The sequence below is a fragment of the Pungitius pungitius genome, chromosome 12 (assembly GCF_949316345.1).
Source record: "Pungitius pungitius chromosome 12, fPunPun2.1, whole genome shotgun sequence".
NCBI lineage: Eukaryota > Metazoa > Chordata > Actinopteri > Perciformes > Gasterosteidae > Pungitius > Pungitius pungitius.
In genome coordinates this window covers 5,810,997-5,827,874 of record NC_084911.1, presented here as the reverse complement: position 1 = coordinate 5,827,874, position 16,878 = coordinate 5,810,997, and the positions used below count along the sequence as shown (strand labels likewise).

The 16,878-nt window shown below is 38.1% G+C and overlaps 50 non-coding genes across 50 annotated transcripts; all 50 read right to left on the bottom strand.

Moving 5' to 3' along the window:
- Nucleotides 1-39: 39 nt before the first annotated feature.
- trnac-gca (transfer RNA cysteine (anticodon GCA)) lies at nt 40-111 on the bottom strand. The gene has a single exon. It is a non-coding gene; the product is annotated as a tRNA-Cys (tRNA).
- A 251-nt stretch (nt 112-362) lies between these two features.
- trnac-gca (transfer RNA cysteine (anticodon GCA)) lies at nt 363-434 on the bottom strand. The gene has a single exon. It is a non-coding gene; the product is annotated as a tRNA-Cys (tRNA).
- Nucleotides 435-697: 263 nt separating this feature from the next.
- trnac-gca (transfer RNA cysteine (anticodon GCA)) lies at nt 698-769 on the bottom strand. The gene has a single exon. It is a non-coding gene; the product is annotated as a tRNA-Cys (tRNA).
- Nucleotides 770-1,065: 296 nt separating this feature from the next.
- trnac-gca (transfer RNA cysteine (anticodon GCA)) lies at nt 1,066-1,137 on the bottom strand. Its single transcript has one exon. It is a non-coding gene; the product is annotated as a tRNA-Cys (tRNA).
- Nucleotides 1,138-1,396: 259 nt separating this feature from the next.
- Nucleotides 1,397-1,468, bottom strand: trnac-gca (transfer RNA cysteine (anticodon GCA)). Its single transcript has one exon. It is a non-coding gene; the product is annotated as a tRNA-Cys (tRNA).
- A 262-nt stretch (nt 1,469-1,730) lies between these two features.
- Nucleotides 1,731-1,802, bottom strand: trnac-gca (transfer RNA cysteine (anticodon GCA)). The gene has a single exon. It is a non-coding gene; the product is annotated as a tRNA-Cys (tRNA).
- A 258-nt stretch (nt 1,803-2,060) lies between these two features.
- trnac-gca (transfer RNA cysteine (anticodon GCA)) lies at nt 2,061-2,132 on the bottom strand. The gene has a single exon. It is a non-coding gene; the product is annotated as a tRNA-Cys (tRNA).
- Nucleotides 2,133-2,390: 258 nt separating this feature from the next.
- Nucleotides 2,391-2,462, bottom strand: trnac-gca (transfer RNA cysteine (anticodon GCA)). The gene has a single exon. It is a non-coding gene; the product is annotated as a tRNA-Cys (tRNA).
- Nucleotides 2,463-2,720: 258 nt separating this feature from the next.
- Nucleotides 2,721-2,792, bottom strand: trnac-gca (transfer RNA cysteine (anticodon GCA)). The gene has a single exon. It is a non-coding gene; the product is annotated as a tRNA-Cys (tRNA).
- A 258-nt stretch (nt 2,793-3,050) lies between these two features.
- Nucleotides 3,051-3,122, bottom strand: trnac-gca (transfer RNA cysteine (anticodon GCA)). The gene has a single exon. It is a non-coding gene; the product is annotated as a tRNA-Cys (tRNA).
- A 258-nt stretch (nt 3,123-3,380) lies between these two features.
- On the bottom strand, nt 3,381-3,452 carry trnac-gca (transfer RNA cysteine (anticodon GCA)). The gene has a single exon. It is a non-coding gene; the product is annotated as a tRNA-Cys (tRNA).
- Nucleotides 3,453-3,703: 251 nt separating this feature from the next.
- Nucleotides 3,704-3,775, bottom strand: trnac-gca (transfer RNA cysteine (anticodon GCA)). The gene has a single exon. It is a non-coding gene; the product is annotated as a tRNA-Cys (tRNA).
- A 263-nt stretch (nt 3,776-4,038) lies between these two features.
- trnac-gca (transfer RNA cysteine (anticodon GCA)) lies at nt 4,039-4,110 on the bottom strand. The gene has a single exon. It is a non-coding gene; the product is annotated as a tRNA-Cys (tRNA).
- Nucleotides 4,111-4,406: 296 nt separating this feature from the next.
- Nucleotides 4,407-4,478, bottom strand: trnac-gca (transfer RNA cysteine (anticodon GCA)). The gene has a single exon. It is a non-coding gene; the product is annotated as a tRNA-Cys (tRNA).
- A 259-nt stretch (nt 4,479-4,737) lies between these two features.
- trnac-gca (transfer RNA cysteine (anticodon GCA)) lies at nt 4,738-4,809 on the bottom strand. The gene has a single exon. It is a non-coding gene; the product is annotated as a tRNA-Cys (tRNA).
- Nucleotides 4,810-5,071: 262 nt separating this feature from the next.
- Nucleotides 5,072-5,143, bottom strand: trnac-gca (transfer RNA cysteine (anticodon GCA)). Its single transcript has one exon. It is a non-coding gene; the product is annotated as a tRNA-Cys (tRNA).
- Nucleotides 5,144-5,401: 258 nt separating this feature from the next.
- On the bottom strand, nt 5,402-5,473 carry trnac-gca (transfer RNA cysteine (anticodon GCA)). Its single transcript has one exon. It is a non-coding gene; the product is annotated as a tRNA-Cys (tRNA).
- Nucleotides 5,474-5,731: 258 nt separating this feature from the next.
- Nucleotides 5,732-5,803, bottom strand: trnac-gca (transfer RNA cysteine (anticodon GCA)). The gene has a single exon. It is a non-coding gene; the product is annotated as a tRNA-Cys (tRNA).
- Nucleotides 5,804-6,099: 296 nt separating this feature from the next.
- Nucleotides 6,100-6,171, bottom strand: trnac-gca (transfer RNA cysteine (anticodon GCA)). The gene has a single exon. It is a non-coding gene; the product is annotated as a tRNA-Cys (tRNA).
- A 260-nt stretch (nt 6,172-6,431) lies between these two features.
- Nucleotides 6,432-6,503, bottom strand: trnac-gca (transfer RNA cysteine (anticodon GCA)). Its single transcript has one exon. It is a non-coding gene; the product is annotated as a tRNA-Cys (tRNA).
- A 259-nt stretch (nt 6,504-6,762) lies between these two features.
- Nucleotides 6,763-6,834, bottom strand: trnac-gca (transfer RNA cysteine (anticodon GCA)). The gene has a single exon. It is a non-coding gene; the product is annotated as a tRNA-Cys (tRNA).
- Nucleotides 6,835-7,135: 301 nt separating this feature from the next.
- On the bottom strand, nt 7,136-7,207 carry trnac-gca (transfer RNA cysteine (anticodon GCA)). Its single transcript has one exon. It is a non-coding gene; the product is annotated as a tRNA-Cys (tRNA).
- Nucleotides 7,208-7,464: 257 nt separating this feature from the next.
- Nucleotides 7,465-7,536, bottom strand: trnac-gca (transfer RNA cysteine (anticodon GCA)). The gene has a single exon. It is a non-coding gene; the product is annotated as a tRNA-Cys (tRNA).
- Nucleotides 7,537-7,794: 258 nt separating this feature from the next.
- Nucleotides 7,795-7,866, bottom strand: trnac-gca (transfer RNA cysteine (anticodon GCA)). The gene has a single exon. It is a non-coding gene; the product is annotated as a tRNA-Cys (tRNA).
- Nucleotides 7,867-8,124: 258 nt separating this feature from the next.
- Nucleotides 8,125-8,196, bottom strand: trnac-gca (transfer RNA cysteine (anticodon GCA)). Its single transcript has one exon. It is a non-coding gene; the product is annotated as a tRNA-Cys (tRNA).
- A 262-nt stretch (nt 8,197-8,458) lies between these two features.
- trnac-gca (transfer RNA cysteine (anticodon GCA)) lies at nt 8,459-8,530 on the bottom strand. The gene has a single exon. It is a non-coding gene; the product is annotated as a tRNA-Cys (tRNA).
- A 403-nt stretch (nt 8,531-8,933) lies between these two features.
- Nucleotides 8,934-9,005, bottom strand: trnac-gca (transfer RNA cysteine (anticodon GCA)). The gene has a single exon. It is a non-coding gene; the product is annotated as a tRNA-Cys (tRNA).
- A 262-nt stretch (nt 9,006-9,267) lies between these two features.
- Nucleotides 9,268-9,339, bottom strand: trnac-gca (transfer RNA cysteine (anticodon GCA)). Its single transcript has one exon. It is a non-coding gene; the product is annotated as a tRNA-Cys (tRNA).
- A 262-nt stretch (nt 9,340-9,601) lies between these two features.
- Nucleotides 9,602-9,673, bottom strand: trnac-gca (transfer RNA cysteine (anticodon GCA)). Its single transcript has one exon. It is a non-coding gene; the product is annotated as a tRNA-Cys (tRNA).
- A 260-nt stretch (nt 9,674-9,933) lies between these two features.
- On the bottom strand, nt 9,934-10,005 carry trnac-gca (transfer RNA cysteine (anticodon GCA)). The gene has a single exon. It is a non-coding gene; the product is annotated as a tRNA-Cys (tRNA).
- A 259-nt stretch (nt 10,006-10,264) lies between these two features.
- Nucleotides 10,265-10,336, bottom strand: trnac-gca (transfer RNA cysteine (anticodon GCA)). The gene has a single exon. It is a non-coding gene; the product is annotated as a tRNA-Cys (tRNA).
- A 257-nt stretch (nt 10,337-10,593) lies between these two features.
- Nucleotides 10,594-10,665, bottom strand: trnac-gca (transfer RNA cysteine (anticodon GCA)). Its single transcript has one exon. It is a non-coding gene; the product is annotated as a tRNA-Cys (tRNA).
- Nucleotides 10,666-10,923: 258 nt separating this feature from the next.
- Nucleotides 10,924-10,995, bottom strand: trnac-gca (transfer RNA cysteine (anticodon GCA)). The gene has a single exon. It is a non-coding gene; the product is annotated as a tRNA-Cys (tRNA).
- A 258-nt stretch (nt 10,996-11,253) lies between these two features.
- Nucleotides 11,254-11,325, bottom strand: trnac-gca (transfer RNA cysteine (anticodon GCA)). Its single transcript has one exon. It is a non-coding gene; the product is annotated as a tRNA-Cys (tRNA).
- A 262-nt stretch (nt 11,326-11,587) lies between these two features.
- trnac-gca (transfer RNA cysteine (anticodon GCA)) lies at nt 11,588-11,659 on the bottom strand. The gene has a single exon. It is a non-coding gene; the product is annotated as a tRNA-Cys (tRNA).
- A 297-nt stretch (nt 11,660-11,956) lies between these two features.
- On the bottom strand, nt 11,957-12,028 carry trnac-gca (transfer RNA cysteine (anticodon GCA)). Its single transcript has one exon. It is a non-coding gene; the product is annotated as a tRNA-Cys (tRNA).
- Nucleotides 12,029-12,290: 262 nt separating this feature from the next.
- trnac-gca (transfer RNA cysteine (anticodon GCA)) lies at nt 12,291-12,362 on the bottom strand. The gene has a single exon. It is a non-coding gene; the product is annotated as a tRNA-Cys (tRNA).
- Nucleotides 12,363-12,622: 260 nt separating this feature from the next.
- Nucleotides 12,623-12,694, bottom strand: trnac-gca (transfer RNA cysteine (anticodon GCA)). The gene has a single exon. It is a non-coding gene; the product is annotated as a tRNA-Cys (tRNA).
- A 259-nt stretch (nt 12,695-12,953) lies between these two features.
- On the bottom strand, nt 12,954-13,025 carry trnac-gca (transfer RNA cysteine (anticodon GCA)). The gene has a single exon. It is a non-coding gene; the product is annotated as a tRNA-Cys (tRNA).
- A 257-nt stretch (nt 13,026-13,282) lies between these two features.
- trnac-gca (transfer RNA cysteine (anticodon GCA)) lies at nt 13,283-13,354 on the bottom strand. Its single transcript has one exon. It is a non-coding gene; the product is annotated as a tRNA-Cys (tRNA).
- A 262-nt stretch (nt 13,355-13,616) lies between these two features.
- trnac-gca (transfer RNA cysteine (anticodon GCA)) lies at nt 13,617-13,688 on the bottom strand. Its single transcript has one exon. It is a non-coding gene; the product is annotated as a tRNA-Cys (tRNA).
- Nucleotides 13,689-13,948: 260 nt separating this feature from the next.
- Nucleotides 13,949-14,020, bottom strand: trnac-gca (transfer RNA cysteine (anticodon GCA)). The gene has a single exon. It is a non-coding gene; the product is annotated as a tRNA-Cys (tRNA).
- A 259-nt stretch (nt 14,021-14,279) lies between these two features.
- trnac-gca (transfer RNA cysteine (anticodon GCA)) lies at nt 14,280-14,351 on the bottom strand. Its single transcript has one exon. It is a non-coding gene; the product is annotated as a tRNA-Cys (tRNA).
- A 257-nt stretch (nt 14,352-14,608) lies between these two features.
- trnac-gca (transfer RNA cysteine (anticodon GCA)) lies at nt 14,609-14,680 on the bottom strand. Its single transcript has one exon. It is a non-coding gene; the product is annotated as a tRNA-Cys (tRNA).
- A 258-nt stretch (nt 14,681-14,938) lies between these two features.
- On the bottom strand, nt 14,939-15,010 carry trnac-gca (transfer RNA cysteine (anticodon GCA)). Its single transcript has one exon. It is a non-coding gene; the product is annotated as a tRNA-Cys (tRNA).
- Nucleotides 15,011-15,268: 258 nt separating this feature from the next.
- On the bottom strand, nt 15,269-15,340 carry trnac-gca (transfer RNA cysteine (anticodon GCA)). The gene has a single exon. It is a non-coding gene; the product is annotated as a tRNA-Cys (tRNA).
- A 262-nt stretch (nt 15,341-15,602) lies between these two features.
- Nucleotides 15,603-15,674, bottom strand: trnac-gca (transfer RNA cysteine (anticodon GCA)). The gene has a single exon. It is a non-coding gene; the product is annotated as a tRNA-Cys (tRNA).
- Nucleotides 15,675-15,971: 297 nt separating this feature from the next.
- Nucleotides 15,972-16,043, bottom strand: trnac-gca (transfer RNA cysteine (anticodon GCA)). The gene has a single exon. It is a non-coding gene; the product is annotated as a tRNA-Cys (tRNA).
- Nucleotides 16,044-16,340: 297 nt separating this feature from the next.
- trnac-gca (transfer RNA cysteine (anticodon GCA)) lies at nt 16,341-16,412 on the bottom strand. Its single transcript has one exon. It is a non-coding gene; the product is annotated as a tRNA-Cys (tRNA).
- A 262-nt stretch (nt 16,413-16,674) lies between these two features.
- On the bottom strand, nt 16,675-16,746 carry trnac-gca (transfer RNA cysteine (anticodon GCA)). The gene has a single exon. It is a non-coding gene; the product is annotated as a tRNA-Cys (tRNA).
- Nucleotides 16,747-16,878: the final 132 nt, after the last annotated feature.

Sequence of the window (16,878 nt, the reverse complement as noted above, 5' to 3'; positions counted from 1 at the left end):
GACAGTTTGAAATGGTGATCATTTCTAATTTGTTTTAAAAAGGGGCACCCAGATTTGAACTGGGGACCTCTTGATCTGCAGTCAAATGCTCTACCACTGAGCTATACCCCCACATCTGATGAGATGCTCCACATGTTCAGTGTGCATCTCTCTTCATATAATTGGATTGTTTGGATGGTCATTCAGGGGGATTCATTACTGTGTCCTGTACAGACGAGTTGGAATTTTCTAAGAAAATGATTAAATTAAACCGTTCAAAGTATAGTAATTTCAACAAACTAAACCAAGCCCTTAGTTGGATTTCTATGGGCTTGTAGTGTTTGCAATATTTGAAATGGTGATCATTTCGAATTTGTTTAAAGAGGGGGCACCCAGATTTGAACTGGGGACCTCTTGATCTGCAGTCAAATGCTCTACCACTGAGCTATACCCCCAAAATCTGATGAGTTGCTCCACATGTTCAGTGTGCATCTCTTTTCATATAATTGGATTGTTTGGCTCGTCATTCAGGGGGATTTATTACTGTGTCCTCTACAGACGAGTTGGCATTTTCTAAGAAAATGATTAAATTAAACCGTTAAAAGTATAGTAACTTCAACAAACTAAACCAAGCCCTTAGTTGGATTTCTATGGTGTTGTAGTGTTTGCAATATTTGCTAACATTTTGAAATGGTGATCATTTCGAATCTGTTTAAAGAGGGGGCACCCAGATTTGAACTGGGGACCTCTTGATCTGCAGTCAAATGCTCTACCACTGAGCTATACCCCCACATCTGAAGAAATGCTCCAATTGTTGAGTGTGCATCTCGTTTCCATAAACTTCTCCAATTGTTGAGGGTGCATCTCGTTTCATATATATCGTCTGGATCATCATTCAGGGTGATTCATTACTGTGTCCTCTACAGAGGAGTTGGCATTTTCTAAGAAAATTATTAAATTAAACAGTTAAAAGTATAGTAATTTTAACAAACTAAAATAAGCCCTTAGTTGCATTGCTATTGGCTTGTAGTTTATTCAACAATTGTTGCCAGTATGAAATAGTGATCATTTTTAATTTGCTTAAAGAGGGGGCACCCAGATTTGAACTGGGGACCTCTTGATCTGCAGTGAAATGCTCTACCACTGAGCTATACCCCCACATCTGATGAGATGCTCCAATTGTTGAGTGTGCATCTCGTTTCATATATATTGTCTGGATCGTCATTTCAGGGGGATTCATTACTGTGTCCTCTACAGAGGAGTTGGCATTTTCTAAGAAAATGATTAAATTAAACAGTTAAAAGTATAGTAATTTTAACAAACTAAAATAAGCCCTTAGTTGCATTGCTATGGGGTTGTAGTTTATTCAACAATTGTTGCCAGTATGAAATAGTAATCATTTTGAATTTGCTTAAAGAGGGGGCACCCAGATTTGAACTGGGGACCTCTTGATCTGCAGTCAAATGCTCTACCACTGAGCTATACTCCCACATCTGATGAGATGCTCCACATGTTCAGTGTGCATCTCTTTTCATATAATTGGATTGTTTGGATCGTCATTCAGGGGGATTCATTACTTTGTCCTCTACAGACGAGTTGGCATTTCTTAAGTAACTTTTTAAATTAAACCATTAAAAGTAAAGTAACTTCAACAAACTAAACCAAGCCCTTAGTTGGATTGCTATGGGGTTGTAGTGTTTGCAATATTTGCTGACAGTTTGAAATGGTGATCATTTCGAATTTGTTTAAAGAGGGGGCACCCAGATTTGAACTGGGGACCTCTTGATCTGCAGTCAAATGCTCTACCACTGAGCTATACCCCCTAATCTGATGAACTTCTCCAATTGTTGAGAGTGCATCTCGTTTCATATATATCGTCTGGATCGTCATTCAGGGTGATTCATTTCTGTGTCCTCTACAGAGGAGTTGGCATTTTCTAAGAAAATTATTAAATTAAACAGTTAAAAGTATAGTAATTTTAACAAACTAAAATAAGCCCTTAGTTGCATTGCTATGGGGTTGTAGTTTATTCAACAATTGTTGCCAGTATGAAATAGTGATCATTTTTAATTTGCTTAAAGAGGGGGCACCCAGATTTGAACTGGGGACCTCTTGATCTGCAGTGAAATGCTCTACCACTGAGCTATACCCCCACATCTGATGAGATGCTCCAATTGTTGAGTGTGCATCTCGTTTCATATATATTGTCTGGATCGTCATTCAGGGGCATTCATTACTGTGTCCTCTACAGACGAGGTAGCATTTTTTAAGTAAATGATTAAATTAAACAGTTAAAAGTATAGTAATTTTAACAAACTAAAATAAGCCCTTAGTTGCATTGCTATTGGCTTGTAGTTTATTCAACAATTGTTGCCAGCGTGAAATGGAGATCATTTTGAATTTAATTAAAGAGGGGGCACCCAGATTTGAACTGGGGACCTCTTGATCTGCAGTCAAATGCTCTACCACTGAGCTATACCCCATAATCTGATGAACTTCTCCAATTGTTGAGTGTGCATCTCGTTTCATATATGTTGTCTGGATTGTCATTTAGGGGGATTTATTACTGTGTCCTCTACAGACGAGTTGGCATTTTCTAAGAAAATGATTAAATTAAACCGTTAAAAGTATAGTAACTTCAACAAACTAAACCAAGCCCTTAGTTGGATTGCTATGGTGTTGTAGTGTTTGCAATATTTGCTAACATTTTGAAATGGTGATCATTTCGAATCTGTTTAAAGAGGGGGCACCCAGATTTGAACTGGGGACCTCTTGATCTGCAGTCAAATGCTCTACCACTGAGCTATACCCCCACATCTGATGAGATGCTCCAACTGTTGAGTGTGCATCTCGTTTCATATATATTGTCTGGATCGTCATTCAGGGGCATTCATTACTGTGTCCTCTACAGACGAGGTAGCATTTTTTAAGTAAATTATTAAATTAAACAGTTAAAAGTATAGTAATTTTAACAAACTAAAATAAGCCCTTAGTTGCATTGCTTTTGGCTTGTAGTTTATTCAACAATTGTTGCCAGCGTGAAATGGAGATCATTTTGAATTTAATTAAAGAGGGGGCACCCAGATTTGAACTGGGGACCTCTTGATCTGCAGTCAAATGCTCTACCACTGAGCTATACCCCCACATCTGAACAAATGCTCCAATTGTTGAGTGTGCATCTCGTTTCATATATGTTGTTTGGCTCGTCATTCAGGGGGATTCATTACTGTGTCCTCTACAGAGGAGTTGGCATTTTCTAAGAAAATGTTTAAATTAAACCGTTAAAAGTATAGTAACTTCAACAAACTAAACCAAGCCCTTAGTTGGATTGCTATGGGGTTGTAGTGTTTGCAATATTTGCTGACAGTTTGAAATGGTGATCATTTCTAATTTGTTTTAAAAAGGGGCACCCAGATTTGAACTGGGGACCTCTTGATCTGCAGTCAAATGCTCTACCACTGAGCTATACCCCCACATCTGATGAGATGCTCCACATGTTCAGTGTGCATCTCTCTTCATATAATTGGATTGTTTGGATGGTCATTCAGGGGGATTCATTACTGTGTCCTGTACAGACGAGTTGGAATTTTCTAAGAAAATGATTAAATTAAACCGTTCAAAGTATAGTAATTTCAACAAACTAAACCAAGCCCTTAGTTGGATTTCTATGGGCTTGTAGTGTTTGCAATATTTGAAATGGTGATCATTTCGAATTTGTTTAAAGAGGGGGCACCCAGATTTGAACTGGGGACCTCTTGATCTGCAGTCAAATGCTCTACCACTGAGCTATACCCCCAAAATCTGATGAGTTGCTCCACATGTTCAGTGTGCATCTCTTTTCATATAATTGGATTGTTTGGCTCGTCATTCAGGGGGATTTATTACTGTGTCCTCTACAGACGAGTTGGCATTTTCTAAGAAAATGATTAAATTAAACCGTTAAAAGTATAGTAACTTCAACAAACTAAACCAAGCCCTTAGTTGGATTTCTATGGTGTTGTAGTGTTTGCAATATTTGCTAACATTTTGAAATGGTGATCATTTCGAATCTGTTTAAAGAGGGGGCACCCAGATTTGAACTGGGGACCTCTTGATCTGCAGTCAAATGCTCTACCACTGAGCTATACCCCCACATCTGAAGAAATGCTCCAATTGTTGAGTGTGCATCTCGTTTCCATAAACTTCTCCAATTGTTGAGGGTGCATCTCGTTTCATATATATCGTCTGGATCATCATTCAGGGTGATTCATTACTGTGTCCTCTACAGAGGAGTTGGCATTTTCTAAGAAAATTATTAAATTAAACAGTTAAAAGTATAGTAATTTTAACAAACTAAAATAAGCCCTTAGTTGCATTGCTATTGGCTTGTAGTTTATTCAACAATTGTTGCCAGTATGAAATAGTGATCATTTTTAATTTGCTTAAAGAGGGGGCACCCAGATTTGAACTGGGGACCTCTTGATCTGCAGTGAAATGCTCTACCACTGAGCTATACCCCCACATCTGATGAGATGCTCCAATTGTTGAGTGTGCATCTCGTTTCATATATATTGTCTGGATCGTCATTTCAGGGGGATTCATTACTGTGTCCTCTACAGAGGAGTTGGCATTTTCTAAGAAAATGATTAAATTAAACAGTTAAAAGTATAGTAATTTTAACAAACTAAAATAAGCCCTTAGTTGCATTGCTATGGGGTTGTAGTTTATTCAACAATTGTTGCCAGTATGAAATAGTAATCATTTTGAATTTGCTTAAAGAGGGGGCACCCAGATTTGAACTGGGGACCTCTTGATCTGCAGTCAAATGCTCTACCACTGAGCTATACCCCCACATCTGATGAGATGCTCCACATGTTCAGTGTGCATCTCTTTTCATATAATTGGATTGTTTGGATCGTCATTCAGGGGGATTCATTACTTTGTCCTCTACAGACGAGTTGGCATTTCTTAAGTAACTTTTTAAATTAAACCGTTAAAAGTAAAGTAACTTCAACAAACTAAACCAAGCCCTTAGTTGGATTGCTATGGGGTTGTAGTGTTTGCAATATTTGCTGACAGTTTGAAATGGTGATCATTTCGAATTTGTTTAAAGAGGGGGCACCCAGATTTGAACTGGGGACCTCTTGATCTGCAGTCAAATGCTCTACCACTGAGCTATACCCCCTAATCTGATGAACTTCTCCAATTGTTGAGAGTGCATCTCGTTTCATATATATCGTCTGGATCGTCATTCAGGGTGATTCATTTCTGTGTCCTCTACAGAGGAGTTGGCATTTTCTAAGAAAATTATTAAATTAAACAGTTAAAAGTATAGTAATTTTAACAAACTAAAATAAGCCCTTAGTTGCATTGCTATGGGGTTGTAGTTTATTCAACAATTGTTGCCAGTATGAAATAGTGATCATTTTTAATTTGCTTAAAGAGGGGGCACCCAGATTTGAACTGGGGACCTCTTGATCTGCAGTGAAATGCTCTACCACTGAGCTATACCCCCACATCTGATGAGATGCTCCAATTGTTGAGTGTGCATCTCGTTTCATATATATTGTCTGGATCGTCATTCAGGGTGATTCATTACTGTGTCCTCTAAAGAGGATTTGGCATTTTCTAAGAAAATGATTAAATTTAACAGTTAAAAGTATAGTAATTTTAACAAACTAAAATAAGCCCTTAGTTGCATTGCTATTGGCTTGTAGTTTATTCAACAATTGTTGCCAGCGTGAAATGGAGATAATTTTGAATTTAATTAAAGAGTGGGCACCCAGATTTGAACTGGGGAACTCTTGATCTGCAGTCAAATGCTCTACCACTGAGCTATACCCCCACATCTGAAGAAATGCTCCAATTGTTGAGTGTGCATCTCGTTTCCATAAACTTCTCCAATTGTTGAGGGTGCATCTCGTTTCATATATATCGTCTGGATCATCATTCAGGGTGATTCATTACTGTGTCCTCTACAGAGGAGTTGGCATTTTCTAAGAAAATTATTAAATTAAACAGTTAAAAGTATAGTAATTTTAACAAACTAAAATAAGCCCTTAGTTGCATTGCTATTGGCTTGTAGTTTATTCAACAATTGTTGCCAGTATGAAATAGTGATTATTTCGAATCTGTTTAAAGAGGGGGCACCCAGATTTGAACTGGGGACCTCTTGATCTGCAGTCAAATGCTCTACCACTGAGCTATACCCCATAGTCTGATGAACTGCTCCAATTGTTGAGTGTGCATCTCGTTTTATATATATATTGTCTGGATCGTCATTCAGGGGCATTCATTACTGTGTCCTCTACCGACGAGTTGGCATTTTCTAAGAAAATGATTAAATTAAACCGTTAAAAGTATAGTAACTTCAACAAACTAAACCAAGCCATTAGTTGGATTGCTATGGGGTTGTAGTGTTTGCAATATTTGCTAACAGTTTGAAATGGTGATCATTTCGAATCTGTTTAAAGAGGGGGCACCCAGATTTGAACTGGGGACCTCTTGATCTGCAGTCAAATGCTCTACCACTGAGCTATACCCCCACATCTGATGAGATGCTCCAATTGTTGAGTGTGCATCTCGTTTCATATATATTGTCTGGATCGTCATTTCAGGGGGATTCATTACTGTGTCCTCTACAGAGGAGTTGGCATTTTCTAAGAAAATGATTAAATTAAACAGTTAAAAGTATAGTAATTTTAACAAACTAAAATAAGCCCTTAGTTGCATTGCTATGGGGTTGTAGTTTATTCAACAATTGTTGCCAGTATGAAATAGTGATCATTTTGAATTTGCTTAAAGAGGGGGCACCCAGATTTGAACTGGGGACCTCTTGATCTGCAGTCAAATGCTCTACCACTGAGCTATACCCCCACATCTGATGAGATGCTCCACATGTTGAGTGTGCATCTCGTTTCCATAAACTTCTCCAATTGTTGAGGGTGCATCTCGTTTCATATATATCGTCTGGATCATCATTCAGGGTGATTCATTACTGTGTCCTCTACAGAGGAGTTGGCATTTTCTAAGAAAATTATTAAATTAAACAGTTAAAAGTATAGTAATTTTAACAAACTAAAATAAGCCCTTAGTTGCATTGCTATTGGCTTGTACTGTAGTTTATTCAACAATTGTTGCCAGTATGAAATAGTGATTATTTCGAATCTGTTTAAAGAGGGGGCACCCAGATTTGAACTGGGGACCTCTTGATCTGCAGTCAAATGCTCTACCACTGAGCTATACCCCCACATCTGATGAGATGCTCCACATGTTCAGTGTGCATCTCTTTTCATATAATTGGATTGTTTGGATCGTCATTCAGGGGGATTCATTACTTTGTCCTCTACAGACGAGTTGGCATTTCTTAAGTAACTTTTTAAATTAAACCGTTAAAAGTAAAGTAACTTCAACAAACTAAACCCTTAGTTGGATTGCTATGGGGTTGTAGTGTTTGCAATATTTGCTGACAGTTTGAAATGGTGATCATTTCGAATTTGTTTAAAGAGGGGGCACCCAGATTTGAACTGGGGACCTCTTGATCTGCAGTCAAATGCTCTACCACTGAGCTATACCCCCTAATCTGATGAACTTCTCCAATTGTTGAGAGTGCATCTCGTTTCATATATATCGTCTGGATCGTCATTCAGGGTGATTCATTTCTGTGTCCTCTACAGAGGAGTTGGCATTTTCTAAGAAAATGATTAAATTAAACAGTTAAAAGTATAGTAATTTTAACAAACTAAAATAAGCCCTTAGTTGCATTGCTATGGGGTTGTAGTTTATTCAACAATTGTTGCCAGTATGAAATAGTGATCATTTTTAATTTGCTTAAAGAGGGGGCACCCAGATTTGAACTGGGGACCTCTTGATCTGCAGTCAAATGCTCTACCACTGAGCTATACCCCCTAATCTGATGAACTTCTCCAATTGTTGAGGGTGCATCTCGTTTCATATATATCGTCTGGATCGTCATTCAGGGTGATTCATTACTGTGTCCTCTACAGAGGAGTTGGCATTTTCTAAGAAAATGATTAAATTAAACAGTTAAAAGTATAGTAATTTTAACAAACTAAAATAAGCCCTTAGTTGCAATGCTATTGGCTTGTAGTTTATTCAACAATTGTTGCTAGTATGAAATAGTGATCATTTTGAATATGCTTAAAGAGGGGGCACCCAGATTTGAACTGGGGACCTCTTGATCTGCAGTCAAATGCTCTACCACTGAGCTATACCCCCACATCTGATGAGATGCTCCACATGTTCAGTGTGCATCTCTTTTCATATAATTGGATTGTTTGGATCGTCATTCAGGGGGATTCATTACTGTGTCCTCTACAGACGAGGTAGCATTTTCTAAGAAAATGATTAAATTAAACAGTTAAAAGTATAGTAATTTTAACAAACTAAAATAAGCCCTTAGTTGCATTGCTATGGGGTTGTAGTTTATTCAACAATTGTTGCCAGCGTGAAATGGAGATAATTTTGAATTTAATTAAAGAGGGGGCACCCAGATTTGAACTGGGGACCTCTTGATCTGCAGTCAAATGCTCTACCACTGAGCTATACCCCCACATCTGAAGAAATGCTCCAATTGTTGAGTGTGCATCTCGTTTCCATAAACTTCTCCAATTGTTGAGTGTGCATCTCGTTTCATATATATTGTCTGGATCGTCATTTCAGGGGGATTCATTACTGTGTCCTCTACAGAGGAGTTGGCATTTTCTAAGAAAATGATTAAATTAAACCGTTAATAGTATAGTAACTTCAACAAACTAAACCAAGCCCTTAGTTGGATTGCTTTGGGGTTGTAGTGTTTGCAATATTTGCTAACAGTTTGAAATGGTGATCATTTCGAATATGTTTAAAGAGGGGGCACCCAGATTTGAAGCCCTTAGTTGGATTGCTATGGGGTTGTATTGTTTGCAATATTTGCTGACAGTTTGAAATGGTGATCATTTCGAATTTGTTTAAAGAGGGGGCACCCAGATTTGAACTGGGGACCTCTTGATCTGCAGTCAAATGCTCTACCACTGAGCTATACCCCCACATCTGATGAGATGCTCCACATGTTCAGTGTGCATCTCTTTTCATATAATTGGATTGTTTGGATCGTCATTCAGGGGGATTCATTACTTTGTCCTCTACAGACGAGTTGGCATTTCTTAAGTAACTTTTTAAATTAAACCGTTAAAAGTAAAGTAACTTCAACAAACTAAACCAAGCCCTTAGTTGGATTGCTATGGGGTTGTAGTGTTTGCAATATTTGCTAACAGTTTGAAATGGTGATCATTTCGAATCTGTTTGAAGAGGGGGCACCCAGATTTGAACTGGGGACCTCTTGATCTGCAGTCAAATGCTCTACCACTGAGCTATACCCCCACATCTGATGAGATGCTCCACATGTTCAGTGTGCATCTCTTTTCATATAATTGGATTGTCTGGATCGTCATTCAGGGGGATTCATTACTGTGTCCTCTACAGACGAGGTAGCATTTTTTAAGTAAATGATTAAATTAAACAGTTAAAAGTATAGTAATTTTAACAAACTTAAATAAGCCCTTAGTTGCATTGCTATTGGCTTGTAGTTTATTCAACAAATGTTGCCAGCGTGAAATGGTGATCATTTTGAATTTGTTTAAAGAGGGGGCACCCAGATTTGAACTGGGGACCTCTTGATCTGCAGTCAAATGCTCTACCACTGAGCTATACCCCATAGTCTGATGAACTGCTCCAATTGTTGAGTGTGCATCTCGTTTTATATATATATTGTCTGGATCGTCATTCAGGGGCATTCATTACTGTGTCCTCTACCGACGAGTTGGCATTTTCTAAGAAAATGATTAAATTAAACCGTTAAAAGTATAGTAACTTCAACAAACTAAACCAAGCCATTAGTTGGATTGCTATGGGGTTGTAGTGTTTGCAATATTTGCTAACAGTTTGAAATGGTGATCATTTCGAATCTGTTTAAAGAGGGGGCACCCAGATTTGAACTGGGGACCTCTTGATCTGCAGTCAAATGCTCTACCACTGAGCTATACCCCCACATCTGATGAGATGCTCCAATTGTTGAGTGTGCATCTCGTTTCATATATATTGTCTGGATCGTCATTTCAGGGGGATTCATTACTGTGTCCTCTACAGAGGAGTTGGCATTTTCTAAGAAAATGATTAAATTAAACAGTTAAAAGTATAGTAATTTTAACAAACTAAAATAAGCCCTTAGTTGCATTGCTATGGGGTTGTAGTTTATTCAACAATTGTTGCCAGTATGAAATAGTGATCATTTTGAATTTGCTTAAACAGGGGGCACCCAGATTTGAACTGGGGACCTCTTGATCTGCAGTCAAATGCTCTACCACTGAGCTATACCCCCACATCTGATGAGATGCTCCACATGTTCAGTGTGCATCTCTTTTCATATAATTGGATTGTTTGGATCGTCATTCAGGGGGATTCATTACTTTGTCCTCTACAGACGAGTTGGCATTTCTTAAGTAACTTTTTAAATTAAACCGTTAAAAGTAAAGTAACTTCAACAAACTAAACCCTTAGTTGGATTGCTATGGGGTTGTAGTGTTTGCAATATTTGCTGACAGTTTGAAATGGTGATCATTTCGAATTTGTTTAAAGAGGGGGCACCCAGATTTGAACTGGGGACCTCTTGATCTGCAGTCAAATGCTCTACCACTGAGCTATACCCCCTAATCTGATGAACTTCTCCAATTGTTGAGAGTGCATCTCGTTTCATATATATCGTCTGGATCGTCATTCAGGGTGATTCATTTCTGTGTCCTCTACAGAGGAGTTGGCATTTTCTAAGAAAATGATTAAATTAAACAGTTAAAAGTATAGTAATTTTAACAAACTAAAATAAGCCCTTAGTTGCATTGCTATGGGGTTGTAGTTTATTCAACAATTGTTGCCAGTATGAAATAGTGATCATTTTTAATTTGCTTAAAGAGGGGGCACCCAGATTTGAACTGGGGACCTCTTGATCTGCAGTCAAATGCTCTACCACTGAGCTATACCCCCTAATCTGATGAACTTCTCCAATTGTTGAGGGTGCATCTCGTTTCATATATATCGTCTGGATCGTCATTCAGGGTGATTCATTACTGTGTCCTCTACAGAGGAGTTGGCATTTTCTAAGAAAATGATTAAATTAAACAGTTAAAAGTATAGTAATTTTAACAAACTAAAATAAGCCCTTAGTTGCATTGCTATTGGCTTGTAGTTTATTCAACAATTGTTGCTAGTATGAAATAGTGATCATTTTGAATATGCTTAAAGAGGGGGCACCCAGATTTGAACTGGGGACCTCTTGATCTGCAGTCAAATGCTCTACCACTGAGCTATACCCCCACATCTGATGAGATGCTCCACATGTTCAGTGTGCATCTCTTTTCATATAATTGGATTGTTTGGATCGTCATTCAGTGGGATTCATTACTGTGTCCTCTACAGACGAGGTAGCATTTTCTAAGAAAATGATTAAATTAAACAGTTAAAAGTATAGTAATTTTAACAAACTAAAATAAGCCCTTAGTTGCATTGCTATGGGGTTGTAGTTTATTCAACAATTGTTGCCAGCGTGAAATGGAGATAATTTTGAATTTAATTAAAGAGGGGGCACCCAGATTTGAACTGGGGACCTCTTGATCTGCAGTCAAATGCTCTACCACTGAGCTATACCCCCACATCTGAAGAAATGCTCCAATTGTTGAGTGTGCATCTCGTTTCCATAAACTTCTCCAATTGTTGAGTGTGCATCTCGTTTCATATATATTGTCTGGATCGTCATTTCAGGGGGATTCATTACTGTGTCCTCTACAGAGGAGTTGGCATTTTCTAAGAAAATGATTAAATTAAACCGTTAATAGTATAGTAACTTCAACAAACTAAACCAAGCCCTTAGTTGGATTGCTTTGGGGTTGTAGTGTTTGCAATATTTGCTAACAGTTTGAAATGGTGATCATTTCGAATATGTTTAAAGAGGGGGCACCCAGATTTGAACTGGGGACCTCTTGATCTGCAGTCAAATGCTCTACCACTGAGCTATACCCCCACATCTGATGAGATGCTCCACATGTTCAGTGTGCATCTCTTTTCATATAATTGGATTGTTTGGATCGTCATTCAGGGGGATTTATTACTGTGTCCTCTACAGACGAGTTGGCATTTTCTAAGAAAATGATTAAATTAAACCATTAAAAGTATAGTAACTTCAACAAACTAAACCAAGCCCTTAGTAGGATTGCTATGGGGTTGTAGTGTTTGCAATATTTGCTAACAGTTGGAAATGGTGATTATTTCGAATCTGTTTAAAGAGGGGGCACCCAGATTTGAACTGGGGACCTCTTGATCTGCAGTCAAATGCTCTACCACTGAGCTATACCCCATAGTCTGATGAACTGCTCCAATTGTTGAGTGTGCATCTCGTTTTATATATATATTGTCTGGATCGTCATTCAGGGGCATTCATTACTGTGTCCTCTACCGACGAGTTGGCATTTTCTAAGAAAATGATTAAATTAAACCGTTAAAAGTATAGTAACTTCAACAAACTAAACCAAGCCATTAGTTGGATTGCTATGGGGTTGTAGTGTTTGCAATATTTGCTAACAGTTTGAAATGGTGATCATTTCGAATCTGTTTAAAGAGGGGGCACCCAGATTTGAACTGGGGACCTCTTGATCTGCAGTCAAATGCTCTACCACTGAGCTATACCCCCACATCTGATGAGATGCTCCAATTGTTGAGTGTGCATCTCGTTTCATATATATTGTCTGGATCGTCATTTCAGGGGGATTCATTACTGTGTCCTCTACAGAGGAGTTGGCATTTTCTAAGAAAATGATTAAATTAAACAGTTAAAAGTATAGTAATTTTAACAAACTAAAATAAGCCCTTAGTTGCATTGCTATGGGGTTGTAGTTTATTCAACAATTGTTGCCAGTATGAAATAGTGATCATTTTGAATTTGCTTAAACAGGGGGCACCCAGATTTGAACTGGGGAACTCTTGATCTGCAGTCAAATGCTCTACCACTGAGCTATACCCCCACATCTGATGAGATGCTCCACATGTTCAGTGTGCATCTCTTTTCATATAATTGGATTGTTTGGATCGTCATTCAGGGGGATTCATTACTTTGTCCTCTACAGACGAGTTGGCATTTCTTAAGTAACTTTTTAAATTAAACCGTTAAAAGTAAAGTAACTTCAACAAACTAAATCCTTAGTTGGATTGCTATGGGGTTGTAGTGTTTGCAATATTTGCTAACAGTTTGAAATGGTGATCATTTCGAATCTGTTTAAAGAGGGGGCACCCAGATTTGAACTGGGGACCTCTTGATCTGCAGTCAAATGCTCTACCACTGAGCTATACCCCCACATCTGATGAGATGCTCCACATGTTCAGTGTGCATCTCTTTTCATATAATTGGATTGTCTGGATCGTCATTCAGGGGGATTCATTACTGTGTCCTCTACAGACGAGGTAGCATTTTTTAAGTAAATGATTAAATTAAACAGTTAAAAGTATAGTAATTTTAACAAACTTAAATAAGCCCTTAGTTGCATTGCTATTGGCTTGTAGTTTATTCAACAAATGTTGCCAGCGTGAAATAGTGATCATTTTGAATTTGTTTAAAGAGGGGGCACCCAGATTTGAACTGGGGACCTCTTGATCTGCAGTCAAATGCTCTACCACTGAGCTATACCCCATAGTCTGATGAACTGCTCCAATTGTTGAGTGTGCATCTCGTTTTATATATATATTGTCTGGATCGTCATTCAGGGGCATTCATTACTGTGTCCTCTACCGACGAGTTGGCATTTTCTAAGAAAATGATTAAATTAAACCGTTAAAAGTATAGTAACTTCAACAAACTAAACCAAGCCATTAGTTGGATTGCTATGGGGTTGTAGTGTTTGCAATATTTGCTAACAGTTTGAAATGGTGATCATTTCGAATCTGTTTAAAGAGGGGGCACCCAGATTTGAACTGGGGACCTCTTGATCTGCAGTCAAATGCTCTACCACTGAGCTATACCCCCACATCTGATGAGATGCTCCAATTGTTGAGTGTGCATCTCGTTTCATATATATTGTCTGGATCGTCATTTCAGGGGGATTCATTACTGTGTCCTCTACAGAGGAGTTGGCATTTTCTAAGAAAATGATTAAATTAAACAGTTAAAAGTATAGTAATTTTAACAAACTAAAATAAGCCCTTAGTTGCATTGCTATGGGGTTGTAGTTTATTCAACAATTGTTGCCAGTATGAAATAGTGATCATTTTGAATTTGCTTAAACAGGGGGCACCCAGATTTGAACTGGGGACCTCTTGATCTGCAGTCAAATGCTCTACCACTGAGCTATACCCCCACATCTGATGAGATGCTCCACATGTTCAGTGTGCATCTCTTTTCATATAATTGGATTGTTTGGATCGTCATTCAGGGGGATTCATTACTTTGTCCTCTACAGACGAGTTGGCATTTCTTAAGTAACTTTTTAAATTAAACCGTTAAAAGTAAAGTAACTTCAACAAACTAAACCCTTAGTTGGATTGCTATGGGGTTGTAGTGTTTGCAATATTTGCTGACAGTTTGAAATGGTGATCATTTCGAATTTGTTTAAAGAGGGGGCACCCAGATTTGAACTGGGGACCTCTTGATCTGCAGTCAAATGCTCTACCACTGAGCTATACCCCCTAATCTGATGAACTTCTCCAATTGTTGAGAGTGCATCTCGTTTCATATATATCGTCTGGATCGTCATTCAGGGTGATTCATTTCTGTGTCCTCTACAGAGGAGTTGGCATTTTCTAAGAAAATGATTAAATTAAACAGTTAAAAGTATAGTAATTTTAACAAACTAAAATAAGCCCTTAGTTGCATTGCTATGGGGTTGTAGTTTATTCAACAATTGTTGCCAGTATGAAATAGTGATCATTTTTAATTTGCTTAAAGAGGGGGCACCCAGATTTGAACTGGGGACCTCTTGATCTGCAGTCAAATGCTCTACCACTGAGCTATACCCCCTAATCTGATGAACTTCTCCAATTGTTGAGGGTGCATCTCGTTTCATATATATCGTCTGGATCGTCATTCAGGGTGATTCATTACTGTGTCCTCTACAGAGGAGTTGGCATTTTCTAAGAAAATGATTAAATTAAACAGTTAAAAGTATAGTAATTTTAACAAACTAAAATAAGCCCTTAGTTGCATTGCTATTGGCTTGTAGTTTATTCAACAATTGTTGCTAGTATGAAATAGTGATCATTTTGAATATGCTTAAAGAGGGGGCACCCAGATTTGAACTGGGGACCTCTTGATCTGCAGTCAAATGCTCTACCACTGAGCTATACCCCCACATCTGATGAGATGCTCCACATGTTCAGTGTGCATCTCTTTTCATATAATTGGATTGTTTGGATCGTCATTCAGTGGGATTCATTACTGTGTCCTCTACAGACGAGGTAGCATTTTCTAAGAAAATGATTAAATTAAACAGTTAAAAGTATAGTAATTTTAACAAACTAAAATAAGCCCTTAGTTGCATTGCTATGGGGTTGTAGTTTATTCAACAATTGTTGCCAGCGTGAAATGGAGATAATTTTGAATTTAATTAAAGAGGGGGCACCCAGATTTGAACTGGGGACCTCTTGATCTGCAGTCAAATGCTCTACCACTGAGCTATACCCCCACATCTGAAGAAATGCTCCAATTGTTGAGTGTGCATCTCGTTTCCATAAACTTCTCCAATTGTTGAGTGTGCATCTCGTTTCATATATATTGTCTGGATCGTCATTTCAGGGGGATTCATTACTGTGTCCTCTACAGAGGAGTTGGCATTTTCTAAGAAAATGATTAAATTAAACAGTTAAAAGTATAGTAATTTTAACAAACTAAAATAAGCCCTTAGTTGCATTGCTATGGGGTTGTAGTTTATTCAACAATTGTTGCCAGCGTGAAATGGAGATAATTTTGAATTTAATTAAAGAGGGGGCACCCAGATTTGAACTGGGGACCTCTTGATCTGCAGTCAAATGCTCTACCACTGAGCTATACCCCCACATCTGAAGAAATGCTCCAATTGTTGAGTGTGCATCTCGTTTCCATAAACTTCTCCAATTGTTGAGTGTGCATCTCGTTTCATATATATTGTCTGGATCGTCATTTCAGGGGGATTCATTACTGTGTCCTCTACAGAGGAGTTGGCATTTTCTAAGAAAATGATTAAATTAAACCGTTAATAGTATAGTAACTTCAACAAACTAAACCAAGCCCTTAGTTGGATTGCTTTGGGGTTGTAGTGTTTGCAATATTTGCTAACAGTTTGAAATGGTGATCATTTCGAATATGTTTAAAGAGGGGGCACCCAGATTTGAACTGGGGACCTCTTGATCTGCAGTCAAATGCTCTACCACTGAGCTATACCCCCACATCTGATGAGATGCTCCACATGTTCAGTGTGCATCTCTTTTCATATAATTGGATTGTTTGGATCGTCATTCAGGGGGATTTATTACTGTGTCCTCTACAGACGAGTTGGCATTTTCTAAGAAAATGATTAAATTAAACCATTAAAAGTATAGTAACTTCAACAAACTAAACCAAGCCCTTAGTAGGATTGCTATGGGGTTGTAGTGTTTGCAATATTTGCTAACAGTTGGAAATGGTGATTATTTCGAATCTGTTTAAAGAGGGGGCACCCAGATTTGAACTGGGGACCTCTTGATCTGCAGTCAAATGCTCTACCACTGAGCTATACCCCATAGTCTGATGAACTGCTCCAATTGTTGAGTGTGCATCTCGTTTTATATATATATTGTCTGGATCGTCATTCAGGGGCATTCATTACTGTGTCCTCTACCGACGAGTTGGCATTTTCTAAGAAAATGATTAAA